Raw genomic sequence first — 15,787 nt, forward strand, 5'->3', positions numbered from 1 at the left:
CACTTGCATTCTGGCATAGAGTCCCACAAGATCGGGAGTCGTCAGCTATTGGCTCAATGATACTGAAGAGCAAATCACCATAAAATCTCTGGCTTAAAACAACTGTCATTCTCCTGAATCTGCTGACTGCTGGTTTGCCACATTCTTGCAGGGTGGCCAGGGGCTGGCTGTCTGCGCATCTCAGCATGATTCTTGTGTGCCAACTGCTTATATCACATCGACCAAAGAAAATGTCCCAGCAAACCCGAAGTCCAGGGGTGAAAAAAATACGTCCTCTTTTGTGAGAGGAGGTGCAAAGTGGCTGGCAAAGGGCATGGACACATATGTGTGTGTGCACGTGCACACGTCTGCACGTGAGGGAGAGGGAGAAGAGAGAGAGCCTAATATTTCAATTACCACACCATCCTCCGACATCTCGCATCGGTGACCTCCTCACCCACAGTGTTCTAGCCATAGGACGTCTTGTCCCTGTTCCTTGAGCATAACCAATTCCTTCCTATTCTGGGACTGTTTGTACCACATTACACTATGCTATAAATTTACACGTAGATTTAGCACTGAAGTTTGTTTTCCAGAGAATTCCAGTGACATGACAGCTATTCCTTCTCTTCATTGTTTTTAGCCCTTAAATTTTATTTTATTTTTGATGATCTATACCCTTAGAGCCTTCACTGACTTGAAGATAGATCTGAAAGCCTTTCAGATTCACCATCAAATCAATAAAACACTTTTATTTTCCTCTAATACTGTAAAACCTGCCAAAAGATGAAAAACAAATTAATTTGCTCTACATTTGTTCAATAAGAATAATGGAGGGTAGGCAGAACACTATGAGGAAAAAGTAAATTTAGTGGAACTTTAGAATCTAGGAGTTGAGATGACTTGGATTTTGTGAACTTCTGTATTTAGTAAATGTCATTTTCCAAACATTTGTGAGCTAATTTTTTTTTAAAATTCACATTACACAGCATGCTTGGTGGTCAGTTCGGTGTTAATTTGCCTAGTGCATTACAGGCAGCTTGTGGGGTGTCCTGTCACCCTGGGGGAGCAGGGTTTGCAAGGACGAAGGACAATATACAGCACGGGTTGGGGGCGTGGATTGGCCCAGGAGCATGGAGGAAAGGGTCCGGGGAGGGGGCATTCAAGGCACTGCACTTTTTGCTTCCTCAAGAGGTGTTTGAGACCTGGGAGATAAGTCCTGTCACTCACCTCCCCTGTGTCCCCAGGAATATTGGCAAGGACAAGGAATTGGGAAGACTCAGGAGGCAGGAAGGAGGATGGATGAAGCTGGTGGGTATGAGAGCAGCTTGAATGGGCCTTGGTCTGGCTCGGCCCCACCCCTTGGACCCTCTGATTGGCTGACGTGGAAGACCAAGAATAGCAGAAGCAGTGCACACAGATAAGTGTTTTGCTGCATGGTCCCACTTTCACCTACCGCCAAGGGCTGTTATCAGGATCAAACGAGATGATGCTATCTAGCCTATTTCATGAACTGTGGTCCTAGGTATAGGGTACTTTTAGAGCTTGCAGAAATATGTGTTTTTTTCCCCCCAAATTTTTTAATTGGAGCATAATTTCTTTACAGTGTTGTGTTCATTTCCACTGTACAGCAAAACGAATCAGCTGTATGTTTACATATGTCCCCTCTCTCTTGAGTCTCTCTTCCACCGCTCCCCACCCTCCATGTCTTTCTCTGTGGAAGGACTGTTCATCCTCACCCCACTGCTCTCAGGCTCGGTCATGTGGCTTGCTTTGGCCGATAAACTGTGAGCGGAAGTCGTGTGTGTCATCTCTGGGCAGAAGCTTTAAGAGCCAGCCCATTGTTCTCCCATTGTTCTCTCTTCTCTGCCTCTGTCTTTGTGAGGATGAAGCCTCCGTTGGCTTGGGTTCCCTGGTGATTCAATCAATGAGCAAGTAATGCCCATGGATATGCACATGAGTGAGAGATAAAGGTTGTTTTATACTGCTGCAACTTTTCACATTCTTTGATCCTGCAGAATAGCCTAGCCCAGCCTGAGTGATACACAGTGGACCTCTGGAAGTCTTAGGTTGTTTCTGGAAATTAGTGAGCAGTTATGAAATGCAAATGCTGCTATCAGGAACCAAGTTTGAAATAGAAAAAAGCAGAGGAGTGATCCTATCTTGGTTTCAGTTTGAACAGCAGAGAAAGATGCTTAGTTATTCATTGTTGTATTTTTTGTTTTTCTCTATGCCTTATACTTTAGTCTTTAGCTGGAGTTTGGTTTATGATTGGCGTGCACACATCCCAGTGTGCAGAAAATACAGCATAGTATAGTTCTTTACTGTCCGTGTACAAATTTTATATATATTTTTATATTAGTGCTAGAGGATAAAACTGAGTATTGTATTAAAAAGTATTTTATATATTTATGTTCCATTATCTTTTTATCTAGTTTTATGTACTTTATGGGAAAAATGTCATCTATCACATAAATTAACTTGTTTGAAGGCAGTTAATAATGTCACCACAATTTCTATGGTAAAAATCATGCAATTTAAAAATTAAGGAAAAAGTTTATTTCATTTTTTATAATGAAGTAACATTTATTTTTGATTGTGCTGGGTCTTTGTTGCCGCACACAGGCTTTCTCTAGTTTGGTGAGACGGCTGCTCTTTACTGCAGCACACAGGCTTCTCACTGCAGTGGCTTCTCTTGTTTTGAAGCACAGGCTCTAAGCATGCGGGCTTCAGCAGTTGCAGCATGCGGGCTTCAGCAGTTGCAGCATGCGGGCTCAGTAGTTGCAGCATGCGGGCTTCAGCAGTTGCAGCATGCGGGCTCAGCAGTTGCAGCATGCGGGCTTCAGCAGTTGCAGCATGCGGGCTCAGTAGTTGCAGCATGCGGGCTCAGCAGTTGCAGCATGCGGGCTCAGCAGTTGCAGCATGCAGGCTTCAGCAGTTGCAGCATGCGGGCTCAGCAGTTGAGGCTTATGGGCGCTGGGCTCGAGAGCTCATCTCACCAGCTGTGGTGCACAGGCTTTGGCTGCCTGAGGCATCTGGAATCTTCCCAGGTCAGGGACCGAGCCTGTGTCCCCTGCATTGGCAGGTGTATTCCTGCCCACTGCACCACCAGAGAAGTCCAGAAAGGTTTATTTTTAAAGATTTACTTTGACAAATCAAGGCTGTCTGAAACCATCGTGTATTTACTTTTAAGTGAAAGTGGAAATACATTAAAAATATTACTGTCATTGAAATGTATTCATGAAATAAATGATGAACTTTTTTACTTAAACAAATCTGCACCCCAGGGGAGGTGTATGAGATTTTTAAAAATTCAAGTCATGTGTCTCGGTCAGAGGAAAATACAGCAGATGACTTTACAAGGCTGCTTTGTGTGTGTGTGTGTATCTGTGTATGTGTAGTCTTGCACGTGTGTGAATTTGTGTATGTGTGTGTGTGTGTGGAGTATATATGTGTGGAGAGAAGGAGAAAGATTTATTCTTTCTAATTTTGTTTTTAGGATTTTTATTGTATTCTTGTACAGAGTACAACAATATCAAGAAACATGCAACTTCCTAAGGTAGGCATTTTCTATAGATAGTTCTTACAGTTTTAAAAGACTCATTAACAAATTCATTTGATAGTTTTGACTTGAAGCTCGGAATAATCTCCAATAAATGTTTACTGTGGTGGAAGGCAGCAGGGGGTGTTGAGAAACACGTGTGTCTTGAAGACACACAGACCTGGATCTGAGTCCCAAGGTTATCACTTCTTACTGATGCATATTTAGGAAAGTAAATATGCCTTTTTTTTCATATATACAATGGGAAAATGAGAGTAGATCATAAGGAACAAAATGTGTCTGAGTTCATCAGATTCAGAAGTCAAAGTAGGGAGATTCAAGGTGAATGGGTATTTTCAAGAGAAGCTTCACCTATCAGTCTTTAGTAAAGACTATTGATCTCACAGTGGCGTAGTCAGATCACCACCTTAATAGCATCTGAGAAACAGGAAAACCACTCTGTATCTTTGCAAAAGATTAACCGTGCCATGATATGTAATGTCAATTCCAAATGACTGAAGAATAACTGTTGATATTATGGATACATGTGAATTCTGTGTTATTACTTGAATGGAATAGCACTATTGTAGCTTGGGAGTTTGCTTCAGAAGTGATATTTTCTCTTCCAAGGAAAATAAAAAAAATCCTTTCGAGGGCTTTTGCTTTTGTCATTGTGGAGTCCTATGCACCATACTGGGCTTCCCAGGTGGTAACAGTCGTAGAGAACTCCCCTGCCAGTGCAGGAGACATAAGAGACCCGGGTTCAATCCTGGGTCAGGAAGATCTCCTGGAGGAGGGCATGGCAACCCACTCCAGTATTCTTGCCTGAAGAATCCCGTGGACAGAGGAGCCTGGTGTGCAACAGTCCATGGCATTGCACAGTCAAACGTGACTAAGGTGACTTCATGTTCACGCATGCATGTGCCGTATTAAGAGACCGAACCCCCAGACCAGTGGACGGTTTGTGGAGGTACAATAGAGTGCGTGTGGCATGTTAGCAAGGAACTGGGTTTTTAGTGCTGCTGTTACCTCTAATTAGCTCTACAACTTTGGACAAGTTCCTATTTTAAAGTACGTTTGGATACACATGTTATTAACCTTGCTTCTAATGTCTGTAAATTTGGTGCTTTAATATCTGCCTACATGCATATGCTGGACATGCCTTGTTCTGGACCACCCAGTAATATACTTCAGTCACCTTCCTTCACCCCCTGCCTCCCTCACTGGCCCTCTACCCTCCCCACCCACCGGGAGGAGCCCTCCCTCCAGGGCACACTTTTGCAACACAAGCCAACCAATCCGGAGTCCACACCGCCGACCATCTCTGTGATCAGGCTCTTACACTCTGGGCCATGGCCCACTCGTCCTAGTGACGTCAGGACCAGGTACCAGACAACTGGGGACAGCTCCTGCGCCCCGGAGATGCTGAAAGTATTCAAACTAGTCAATCCCAAACCTACTTTGTCGCCCCTGTTCTTTTCAGGGGAAACCACAGTTAAGGCTCTTGACTGATCACCGTTCCCCAATCCCTCTGCTGACTGTTCAACCCTGGCTCCTCCTCACGGGGCCGCTCCTCTGGGGAACTGTCTTTTCAGTGGCAGTCATCAGCTAGCCTCACTAGTCCCCCGATTTTCTATGAATCCACTCTATTTTAAGACAGTAAGGAACTGACTCCACGTAACTGTCGTGGAGGCTTGGGAGGATGAGAAATGGGAGCCGTGGAGCAAGTCTCCTCGGTTGCAGGGGCCACTGGTCTTTGCTTTGCTCTGTGTACCTGCTTTATTCCTCCCCCTGTCTGAGAGCGGCTTCCTTGGCTGTGCTGACCTGACTCATCTGCCTTGCCCTCCGATGGTGCCCTTGGCTGACAAGTCTGTTCAAATCCAGCATTCATATCTTACTGCCTTCGGCTTTCTCTGTCCTTCTTCCTAATTCCTGTGGGGAAAGAAATCTGAGCTGGAACAACAAAAAAAAAACAGTCCAGCCTTGGGTCAGCTGTCTGTTAATCAGCTATAGCCAGAAGGTAGGATGGACATGGCTTACAGAGGGGAAGTGGGAGAAGCAAGACCATTGACTAATGTCTGGCATCTGAGGCATTTTGCACTATTTTTTCAAAAAAGTATTTAAAGGGATTCTATTTTTAAAAGATCATAAATACAAAGGAATCGGGTGGAGAGGGAGGTGGGAGGGGGGATCGGGATGGGGAATATGTGTAACTCTATGGCTGATTCATATCAATGTATGACAAAACCCACTGAAATGTTGTGAAGTAATTAGCCTCCAACTAATAAAAAAAATCATAAATAGCTGAAAATATGTCTATTATTCTTCAAAATCAGATTTGTTTGGTCAGGTAGTTCATTCCCCAAAGAACAAAGATAAAATTGAGCCATCTAGAATGCTGTTACTTCCAAGCTCCTAATAGGAATTAGAAAATGAAGACTTCCTAGAGTTCTGAAGCGAATTTTGAAAAAAAGTCATACCTGTTGTTTACATTATAAGTAAACAATAAAGTATACTGTTTGAAACTTTGGGAAAGCTAAAACTTGGAAATTATTTAGCAATAAAGGAAGAGTTGTTTCAGAGACCCAGTTGAAATATGAAAGGCTAGGTGGTAGTGGTAGTGGTATGTAGTGGTAACCACAAATATACCTATTAGAGCTTGAAAAGATTGAAGGTCAGGGTAAAGGGATTTGAAAAAACTGGCAAAAAAAAGAATCCAACGTTAGAACTTCTGATTTTAAAAATGTAGGTGATTTAACTCTTTTGGTCTCAAGAGGCATTCCGCAAATGATAAGGAAGTACAATGGAGCTCCTTTATTATGGGCTGAATGTTTGGGTTCCCGCGCCCCAAATTCATATGCTGAAGCCCTAACTCCCAGCATGTCTGTGACTGGAGATGGGATTCCTTAAGAAGTAAAGTTAAATGAGGTTTTAAGGCCCCATCTGATAGGACGTGTCTTACAAGCAAAGACACCAGAGGGCGCTCGCTCCATACTCATGCAATGAGAAGAGGCCATGTGAGGACACAGCCGGATGGTGGCAGTCTGGAAGCCGGAAAGAGCCCCCAGTTCAGTCGTGTCCGACTCTGCGACCCCATGGACTGCAGACCGTCAGGCCTTCTTGTCCATGCCAACTCCCGGAGTTTACTCAAACTCATGTCCATCGAGTCAGTGATGCCATCCAGCCATCTCATCCTCTGTCATCCCCTTCTCCCCCTGCCTTCAATCTTTCCCAGAATCAGGGTCGTTTCAAATGAGTCAGTTCTTTGCATCAGGTGGCCAAAGTATTGGAGTTTCAGCTTGAACATCAGTCCTTCTGATGAACACCCAGGACTGATCTCCTTTAGGATGGACTGGTTGGATCTCCTTGCTGTCCAAGGGACTCTCAGGAGTCTTCTCCAACACCACAGTTCAAAAGCATCAATTCTTTGGCACTCAGCTTTCTTTATAGTCCAACTCTTACATCCATACATGACTACTGGAAAAACCATAGCTTTGACGAGACAGACCTTTGTTGGCAAAGTAATGTCTCTGCTTTTTAATATGCTGTCTAAGTTGGTCATAACTTTTCTTCCAAGGAGCAAGCGTCTTTTAATTTCATGGCTGCAGTCACCATCTGCAGTGATCTTGGAGCCCCCCCAAAATAAAGTCTGTCACTGTTTCCTCAGGAACCAAATTAGCCTGCATCTACATCTTGGATTTAACCTCCAGGACTATGAAGAAATGAATTTCTGTGGTTTATGTCACACTGTCTATGATATTTGTCATGGTAGCTCAAGAAGACAGACATCCTTCAAGTCTTTTTTGCCATGATACTTATTTTTAAAATATTGTGATTGTGTCCTATGTTAATTATGTCCATATCAAAACAAACAGCAAAAAATGCCCCTCACTGCTCCCCAGAAAACTCTGAGGAAGGAAGCTAATATTTTCCCTTTAAAATGTGTAAATAATGTCATCATCTTTCCTGAATTGATTAGTGATTGGTTGCCTCTGGTTCCCACGGTAAAGTGTGTGGATGAGAAAGCTTTGTTGCAGAGTAAGATGGCCCAAATTTGAATTAAGGTATTTTTAGCTTAAATATATTTTAAAACTTGCATATTATTTTTTTTTGGAAATGCAATGTAAACTTCAAGCCCATTAGTGCCACAGCTACTTTTCCCAGCTCTGCTCAGCTGTTTCTTGTTGGGGCCAAAATCTGAGCCCTGGATTATTTCAAGGAACATGGACAGTCTCAGGGATAAAAAAGGTTAATGCCAGGACCTCTTAACGCTCCATGATCATGTAATAAGACTTTGTTTAGAAACAGGGGGAAATTATACAGACTGGCTGATTGAGTGGTGGTAGGGGTCCTTAGACATGGGGAAAAGTGATCTGTTCAGAGATTGGGTTTCAGCTGTCGACTGCTTACTTACTCATATTCTATCATCCAGTGAATGAAGTCCAAAATCCCACAGCTTCAAACCAGAGGTTGGCCTATGGGCCACTTCTGGACTGCAGACATTTTTGGGAAAATTTGCTAACATTTAAACACAGAAAGATCTCTCATAAAAATTGAGTTTTTTTGGCTTCCCTTTAATAACTGGAAGAGCTGGCTAGATTGGGTTAATGTCTACACCTGTGGACAAGTCATGCGGTCTCTGGATCCCCAGTCTCCACACTCCCAATGTCTTTGCCCCTCCTCGCCTATTCATTCATATTACTTGTGGGTCGTTTGCAATCAGAGGTGTTTAAGACACTTAATCCAAACCAGCCTTCTCTTTCTCAAAAGTCAGTGGAAATTTAATCTAGCCAGGACAACTGGCTAAAACAGTATAAGTTAGTCAACGTTAGTCATTATTTACAGATAAAATACGAACAAGGGGTTCTAACAGAGTGACTGTTTCTATGTGAAAGTGAAATCGCTCAGTCGTGTCCGACTCTTTGTGACCCCATGGACTGTAGCCTACCAGGCTCCTCAGTCCACGGGGTTTTCCAGGCAAGAATACTAGAGTGGGTGCCATTTCCTTCTCCAAGGGATTTTCCTGACCCAGGTATTGAACCAGGGTCTCCCGCATTGTAGGAAGACACTTTACTGTCTGAGCTACCAGGGAAGCCTGATTTCTATGTAAAACAGACAAATGAAAACTCCTCTCTGGAAGATACAAACCTGTCCCTGGACAGAAAGATTCAGTCTCTGAAAGAAGTTGAATTTTGCAACTTTAAGTATATTTGCCTTTCTACTTGAAATTTAGAAACTAATTAGATTTTTTGAAATCAGGCATAAGTATTTAGAAAAAAACAGAGGAACCAGAGATCAAATTGCCAACATCCGCTGGATCACTGAAAAAGCAAGCGAGTTCCAGAAAAACATCTACTTCTGCTTTATTGACTACACCAGAGTCTTTGTGTGGATCACAATAAACTGTGGAAAACTCTTAAAGGACCACCTGACCTGCCTCTTGAGAAACCTGTATGCAGGTCAGGAAGCAACAGTTAGAACTGGACATGGAACAACAGACTGGTCCCAAACAGGAAAGGAGTACATCAGGGTTGCATATTGTCACCCTGCTTATTTAACTTATATGCAGAGTACATCATGTGAAATGCCAGGCTGGATGAAGCACAAACTGGAATCAAGTTTGCTGGGAGAAATATCAATAACCTCAGATATGCAGATGACACCACCCTGATGACAGAAAGTGAAGAAGAACTAAAGAGCCTCTTGATGAAATAGGAGAATGAAAAAGTTGGCTTAAAACTCAACATTCAGAAAACCAAGATCATGGCATCCGGTCCCATCACTTCATGGCAAATAGATGGGGAAACAGTGGAAACAGTGACAGACTTTATTTTCTTGGGCTCCAAAATCACTGCAGATGGTGACTACAGCCATGAAATTAAAAGAGACACAGGCTCCTTGAAAGAAAAGCTATGACCAACCTAGATAGCATATTAAAAAGCAGAGTCATTGCTGACAAAGGTTCATCTAGTCAAAGCTATGTTTTTTCCAGTAGTCATGTACAGATGTGAGAGTTGAAGAATTGATGTTTTTGAACTGTTGTATTGGAGAAGACTCTTGAGAATCTCTTGAACTGCAAGGAGATCCAACCAGTCAATCCTAAAGGAAATCAGTCCTGAATATTCATTGGAAGGACTGGATGCCTAAGCTGAAACCCCAATACTTTGGCCCTGATGCAAAGAATTGACTCATTTGAAAAGACCCTGATGCTGGGAAAGATTGAAGGTGGGAGGAGAAGGGGACGGCAGAGGATGAGATGATTGGATGGCACCACCGACTCGATGGACATGAGTTTGAGTAGGCTGTGGGAGTTGGGGATGGACAGGGAAGCCTGGCGTGCTGCAGTCCATGGGGTCACAAACAGTCGGACTCGACTGAGCGACTGAACTGAACTGATAAGTAAGCGAGCTCCTTAGCCACTTTGAGGACTCAGCAGTACTGATGTGGTGGGACAAGCTTAAAGTGTAAACAGAGGCAGGAGAGATTGGATAGGAAGTGATAGAGGGAGAAGAGGAGAGAGGAAGGGGATGAGAGCCGTAGAGAAGGGATAAGCCTCACAGGATTCCATCACCAAGTGTTCCAGAGCCATTTTGATTCTTTTTTGTTCTGGGCTGTTATTATTAACTAATCCACCAGGTGGTGCTCTAAAATACCAAATAAACTTGCATCCTTCATTTTAAAAATTACATTACCTGGGCGTTCCAGTGGTGACAGTGATCAAAACTGGAAAGGATGCTTCTCTGATTACTCTTTATTTGAAAATATTTATATTACATAAATACATGAGCTATTTTTATTGAAAGGATGAAATTTAGGAGGGAAATTAGAAATCCATTTAAATTACATTCTTTTCAGCGATCTTAAAAATGCCTTTATACTTCATAAAATATAAATTTTTAAAAAGCCAAGAGAGTTACAATGGATATTTGTGCCCCCCCCCCCCCCCATCAATAAATGTATATATCCTCCTCCCAGTTTCTTAGGGCTGAAGCCAGCCGCCTGTTAGAGCCACTTGACTCCACTGTGTGCCTGTGGAATGCTGAGAAAAGTTTGTTGGAGCAGTCTGGTTTTCTGCAATGAGCCTGGGCTTACCAGACACACCCCAGCTCCATTCTTCATGTTTTGGTCTCTGCTTTTGGTATTTCTCTATCTCCTGGGGACCCTTCAGAAGCTAAGGTCTAGCTTGTTCATCCAGCACTCTGCTGCCTCCAAATACCATATCTAGCTAGGTCTGACTCTACTCCCTTCTCAGAGCCACTGGAAGTGAATTATGCTATTTTTAAAAGTCTCTTTGTTGTCATTTAGTAGCTAAGTTGTATCCCATTCTTTTGTGACCCTCTCCCCTGGCCTTTCAGGCATCTCTGTCCATGGGATTTCCCAGGCAACAATGGGCTGTTATTTCCTTCTCCAGGGGATCTTCCTGACCCAGGGATCAAACTTGCATCTTCTGCAATGGCAGGTGGGTTGTTCTCTGAGCCCCTGAGAAGCCCTTAAAAGTCTCTAATTTATGATATAATACAGTTTAAGGAGGAAGAAAAGCAAATGACGTGAGGAGAACTATGCACTTGGGGGGCTGTGTTCTCAAAGAGTTCGCATTAAATAGTCATAAATATGACAAATGACAGTGTGAATATAGCAACAATATCTTTGGAGTCAGATTGTCTTGAGTTCAAATTCTGCTACCCCATATGTTACCTGTGTTGTGATGGCAAAACTAGATAGCCTCTCTGAACCTCAGTTTTCTCTCCTGCATAATGGGAACAATAATTCCTAGTTTGCATGGTTATTGTGGGGATTAAATGAGATCAAAGCACTGAGTTAGTAGGCTGCCCGTCAGTTTCATTGGCCTTTCCTTTCCCTTCCTTACCTTCTACCTGTGTTCCAACTCAAAATGTGTACTCCAGAGCCAATGACAAGGACAATTCTGTGTTCCCCTAAGTCTTCTCCTGCCTCAATAGTCTGCTTCCAGACTTTCCCGACACTGGCCACTGGCTGGATCTCCATCATCTTGCCACTTCCAGCTGCTCATTGCCTCGTAATCTGTTCTGCTGGGAAGACCACTTGATGTGGCTTGTTGTACCTCTCCGTGGCCAGTTTTCTGCCCGCCTTCTGGAATGGCCACTATTCCTAAGACCATACTCTGGGTACACCCTTCTCTCCCCTGCCCTCCATGGGATCTTCATTCTCGCTGCTGGGTTAGCCCCCTAACTGGTTACCCCGTGTGAAGACCTCTTCCCCATCACTGGGCCTGATGCTTGGGAAGAGAGCTGTCCAGCTGCAGGGACATAGCGTCTGTTAGGCACCTGGACATGTGCAGAAAGGTTGTGATTTGTAGGTTAGACTTAGGATCTGATGGAATGTATGTCCTGACAGACTGCTGGCCTCTGGTAGTACAGGGGTGTTGTACCCTCCTAAAACCTGGATCCCTTCAAGACAGGAGTCTGCCTAGCCCCTGGCGGCATGGCCAAGGTTGCAATAGTTTGAAAGGTGAGGGGAGGTGATCAACGGAAGTCTGAGTGAAGAGCTCAGAGTTGTGTCCTCAGAGCAGGTGGTTCAGGCTCAAAGCCAAATACACTGTCAGAAGTAGTTACAGGAGCCTGTGGGTGGAAAGCCCTGGAATACCCATTGGAGATGTGCCTGCTCCTGTAGTTGTTAACTGGGCATTCCCATTTACATATATTTAGAGGACAATTTAATAGCTCCTGGGTATAACTTTCTACCGAATTTCTGAAGTAGTTTTCATGCTATGAAGAGTCCTATAAGTCGATTTATCTGAATTATTTTTTATTCTCCACAAATGCTTTTTCTGCCATGAAGAACTGACTCAACTTATTAAAATTTAGCTTCATACAGATTTTACATTAAAGGCTTAAAATCCAAGCATTTAAAATTCTGAAAGGAGTAATAAACATATTTTAATAGACTCTTTGCAAGCGTGCTCCGTTATTAATGGTAGAAATGGTTGTGAAAACCAGATCCTTTTCCTAGATGGTATTCCTAATTACAGATACAGAAATATTGTAATAATTGGCATTTGATCAAGTTCAGGGTTCTGTTAAACTCACTCTTATTGCAGATGTTGTCTTCAAAACTTTAGTCTGCTTTCCACAAATAGTAATGACTATTTGAGCAATAAGCCAAAATTCTTGTGGTCTCAGTGATCCCAATGTCATCATAGTTTTTTGGAGGCCAAAATAATATGCTTCAACTTGCCAAAGCCTCCAAAACCGTGTCTTCCTGATTTCCTCCACTAGCAGCTCTTCAGCTCATTCCAAATTGCATGTGTAATCATTCTCTTTTAAAAAATGGGACTAAAACGAAACACTAGTTATTCTGAGTGCTTTTTTCCTAAATAGTGAAAGTGGAAAACAAATAAATTTTGATCATACAGTGATCATTTGGTTTTATTTTAAGTTTTGCTAAAGTGAACTTTAAAAATCAATGTAGAGACTTACCTGGAGGTCCAGTGGTTAAGATTCTGTGTTTCCAAGAAAAGGGTTCCATCCCTGAGTCAGGAAACTAGGGTCCCACATGCTGCACGGCATGGCCAAGGGGGAAAAAAAATCAATGTAAAGGTTGGATCTTAAGGGCAAACACAAAAAGTCAATCTCAAAAGCTTATTTACTATGTGATTATTTAACAGCTTCCGAAGGACAAAGTTATAGTAATGGGGAATAGATAGGTGGTTAGGGGAACAGTGTTGGGAGAATGGTATGACAATTAAGTAAGAACACTAGGAAATTTCTTTGTTGTGACAGAACAGTTCTGTATCCTGATTAAGGGGTTGGTTACTTGAGTCTACACTTGTGGTAAAACTTCATATAACAACAGACCAGAAAAAGAAAAAATGTGTGTAAAACTTGTGAGATCTGAATAAAGACTCTACCTGAGTTAATAATATTGAAAAGCATCAATGTACTGGCTTTGACAATGAGCCAAGTCTGTGTAACATGCTATTATTGGGGGAAGCTGGGTGAAGGGTCCATAGGCACTCTACAATTTTTATAATTTCTTGTGAGCCTTAGGCTGTTTCAAAAGTAAAGTTTATTTTTTAAAAAATCACTGGAAAGAAATAGATATATAAATGGTTTCTTTTTCTTTTTAATGCCAAGTGTAAGTTCTTTGAGTACCTATGGAAGTGATATAAATGTTTTAGGAAAAAAGGAAGGTTTGTAATAATCCGTAGCAATTTTCCAGGCATGGTTTCCTAGATAATGTTTGCTTTTAGTGATGGCTTATTCTTCCCTCAATACTTTCCATTTATAGTTATGGGATATAGACAGTATCCCTCGTCTGTGTGTATTTCTGTGTATTTCTGGAGACAGGATGGAGTACTGGAAGAATCTTGACCAGTAGGTGTAGGTGAGGCAGAGAAGAGAATTTCTTTCTTTCTTTTTTCCAGTTTATAAAGGGTAAGAGCCTCAGCATTTAAACCCCTGAATCATTCTTTTGCATAGCAAGAATGTGTTTAGATTGAAAAAAAAAAAAGCTACAAATGAATAAACGTACCTCCAATTGCCCTCAAATCCCTAGATGGCTCACTTTTAGGAGTATTCTTCAGGAGGTATTTGGGAAGGGACTGGAATAAGCAAGAATAAGATGGTAATATTTTCTGTAATATTGGCCTTGGCAATATAAGATCATGCTCAAAATTGCTAATTTTCTCATTCCAAGGCAAGATCTCTTGGCACTACAGGGATCAAAGTAAATTTTTCCAAAATTAAGGTTGATGCTTACCCTGAATCTTTAGGTGACTATGATACTAAATCTCAAGACAATAATCCTGAGTCAATTTTCATTCTATTTTTAAAACAAAAATAGATGAAGAAGATCTGTTTGATATTCAAGAATGATCCTACATTGCTCAATTATTTAAACAGACTTTGGAGATTCTTGGAAATGGCTTGCTAAAGTTCAATTTCGTTTATAGTTTTGGCTACTCTAAACTCTTCTCCAAAGACTTTGGATGTTTGGGGTCAAGGGAGGCCACAATAAGAATTAAAACTGCAGCTACATGGAGTGTCTGTGCGGAGTGGAGAATATGACTGCTTTTTATTAAATATGACACAAACAATTACCAAAGTGGACCCTGCTGTTTACAGATGTATAATAGAGCTTGGTTCTGTGGAGTAGTAGCAGTTGCAGATGTATCATAAAATTAACATTTATGAGACATTAATTAGATCTTTTCTAATATCATTCTGTGCCTGCATATCTTCCCTACCTTTCACTGATTTTTGAAATAAAGAAAAAAGTGCCCTGGTTCTAGTGAGTCTTATAGAAATTACTGCAGAATATCTCTGGATGGGGTTCTTGTTGATTTAGAGCTAAGCTTTGTCATTCCTTTCTCAGTGGCTCTCCAGACATTTAAAAAATATCTTCAATAACCTGAATGAAGATTTAAGGATCCTTAGGATGTAGGTTCCTTGAAGGCCAGGGTCTTATCTGTGCTCCATGCCATGCCTCAATGCTAGAACTGTGCTTGACACAAGCGCTCAGTAGCTTTTTTGTTGACTTGAAATGGTCAGTTGATGCTGGGAAAGGACTTTGTCTCTGGAGTCAGACTGACCTTGATTAGGATCAGGACTGCCCCCGGGTGACCTGGGACATGGTACTTCCAGGAGCTTTAGTTTTGTCGTGTGTAAGCTGCAGTTCAGACTGAAGCCCCAAGCCCAGAGCTTGGGAGGTACTGAGTGCTTGTTGTAGTCACTAAGTCGTGTCCAACCCTTTTGCCACCACGTAGACTGTAGCCCCCCAGGCTCCTCTGTCCCTGGGATTTCCCAGGCAAGAAAACGGGAGTGGGTTGCCATTTTCTTCTCCAGGGCATCTTCCTGACCCAGGGATCAAGCCCCTGTCTCCTGCAAGGGCAAGGAAATTCTTGACCACTGCTTAGTGAATGACTGTTCCCTCATTTACTAGTATCAGCCCCATCGCTTTCCTGTTAAAAGATTTCTGTTTTTCAGAATGCAATTGATTTTAAATGAAGCATTTCGGAGAAGACTATCATGATATTTAAGAGGAATCTCCAGGAGCTGAATTCCTGGACAGTAGAACTCCTTGCTATGTTCCTCAGCTTTACCAGCCCTAAATCAACCAACCACTTCCACATTAGATCCGTGCCAATGTATACATGCAGAGCACCTCTTTCTAGATTTCCACCAGTGTTCACATACATTATTTTCAGGCAGGAGGGGGAAGTTTGGGTTTTGTCGTGTTTTTATTGATTTGATTTTTCACTTATCAAATATATTATATTTGATCTCCTTC

General features: G+C 42.2%; 1 long non-coding RNA gene across 1 annotated transcript in view; it reads left to right on the top strand.

Moving 5' to 3' along the window:
- Positions 1 to 15,787, top strand: part of LOC133058872 (uncharacterized) — a 100,117-nt gene that overhangs the window by 15,084 nt on the left and 69,246 nt on the right. Inside the window, exon 2 of the long non-coding RNA XR_009693412.1 lies at positions 3,479 to 3,538. This is a non-coding gene — a long non-coding RNA (uncharacterized LOC133058872). The remainder of the gene's footprint in view (positions 1 to 3,478; positions 3,539 to 15,787) is intronic.

The sequence above is a fragment of the Dama dama genome, chromosome 6, assembly GCF_033118175.1.
Source record: "Dama dama isolate Ldn47 chromosome 6, ASM3311817v1, whole genome shotgun sequence".
NCBI lineage: Eukaryota > Metazoa > Chordata > Mammalia > Artiodactyla > Cervidae > Dama > Dama dama.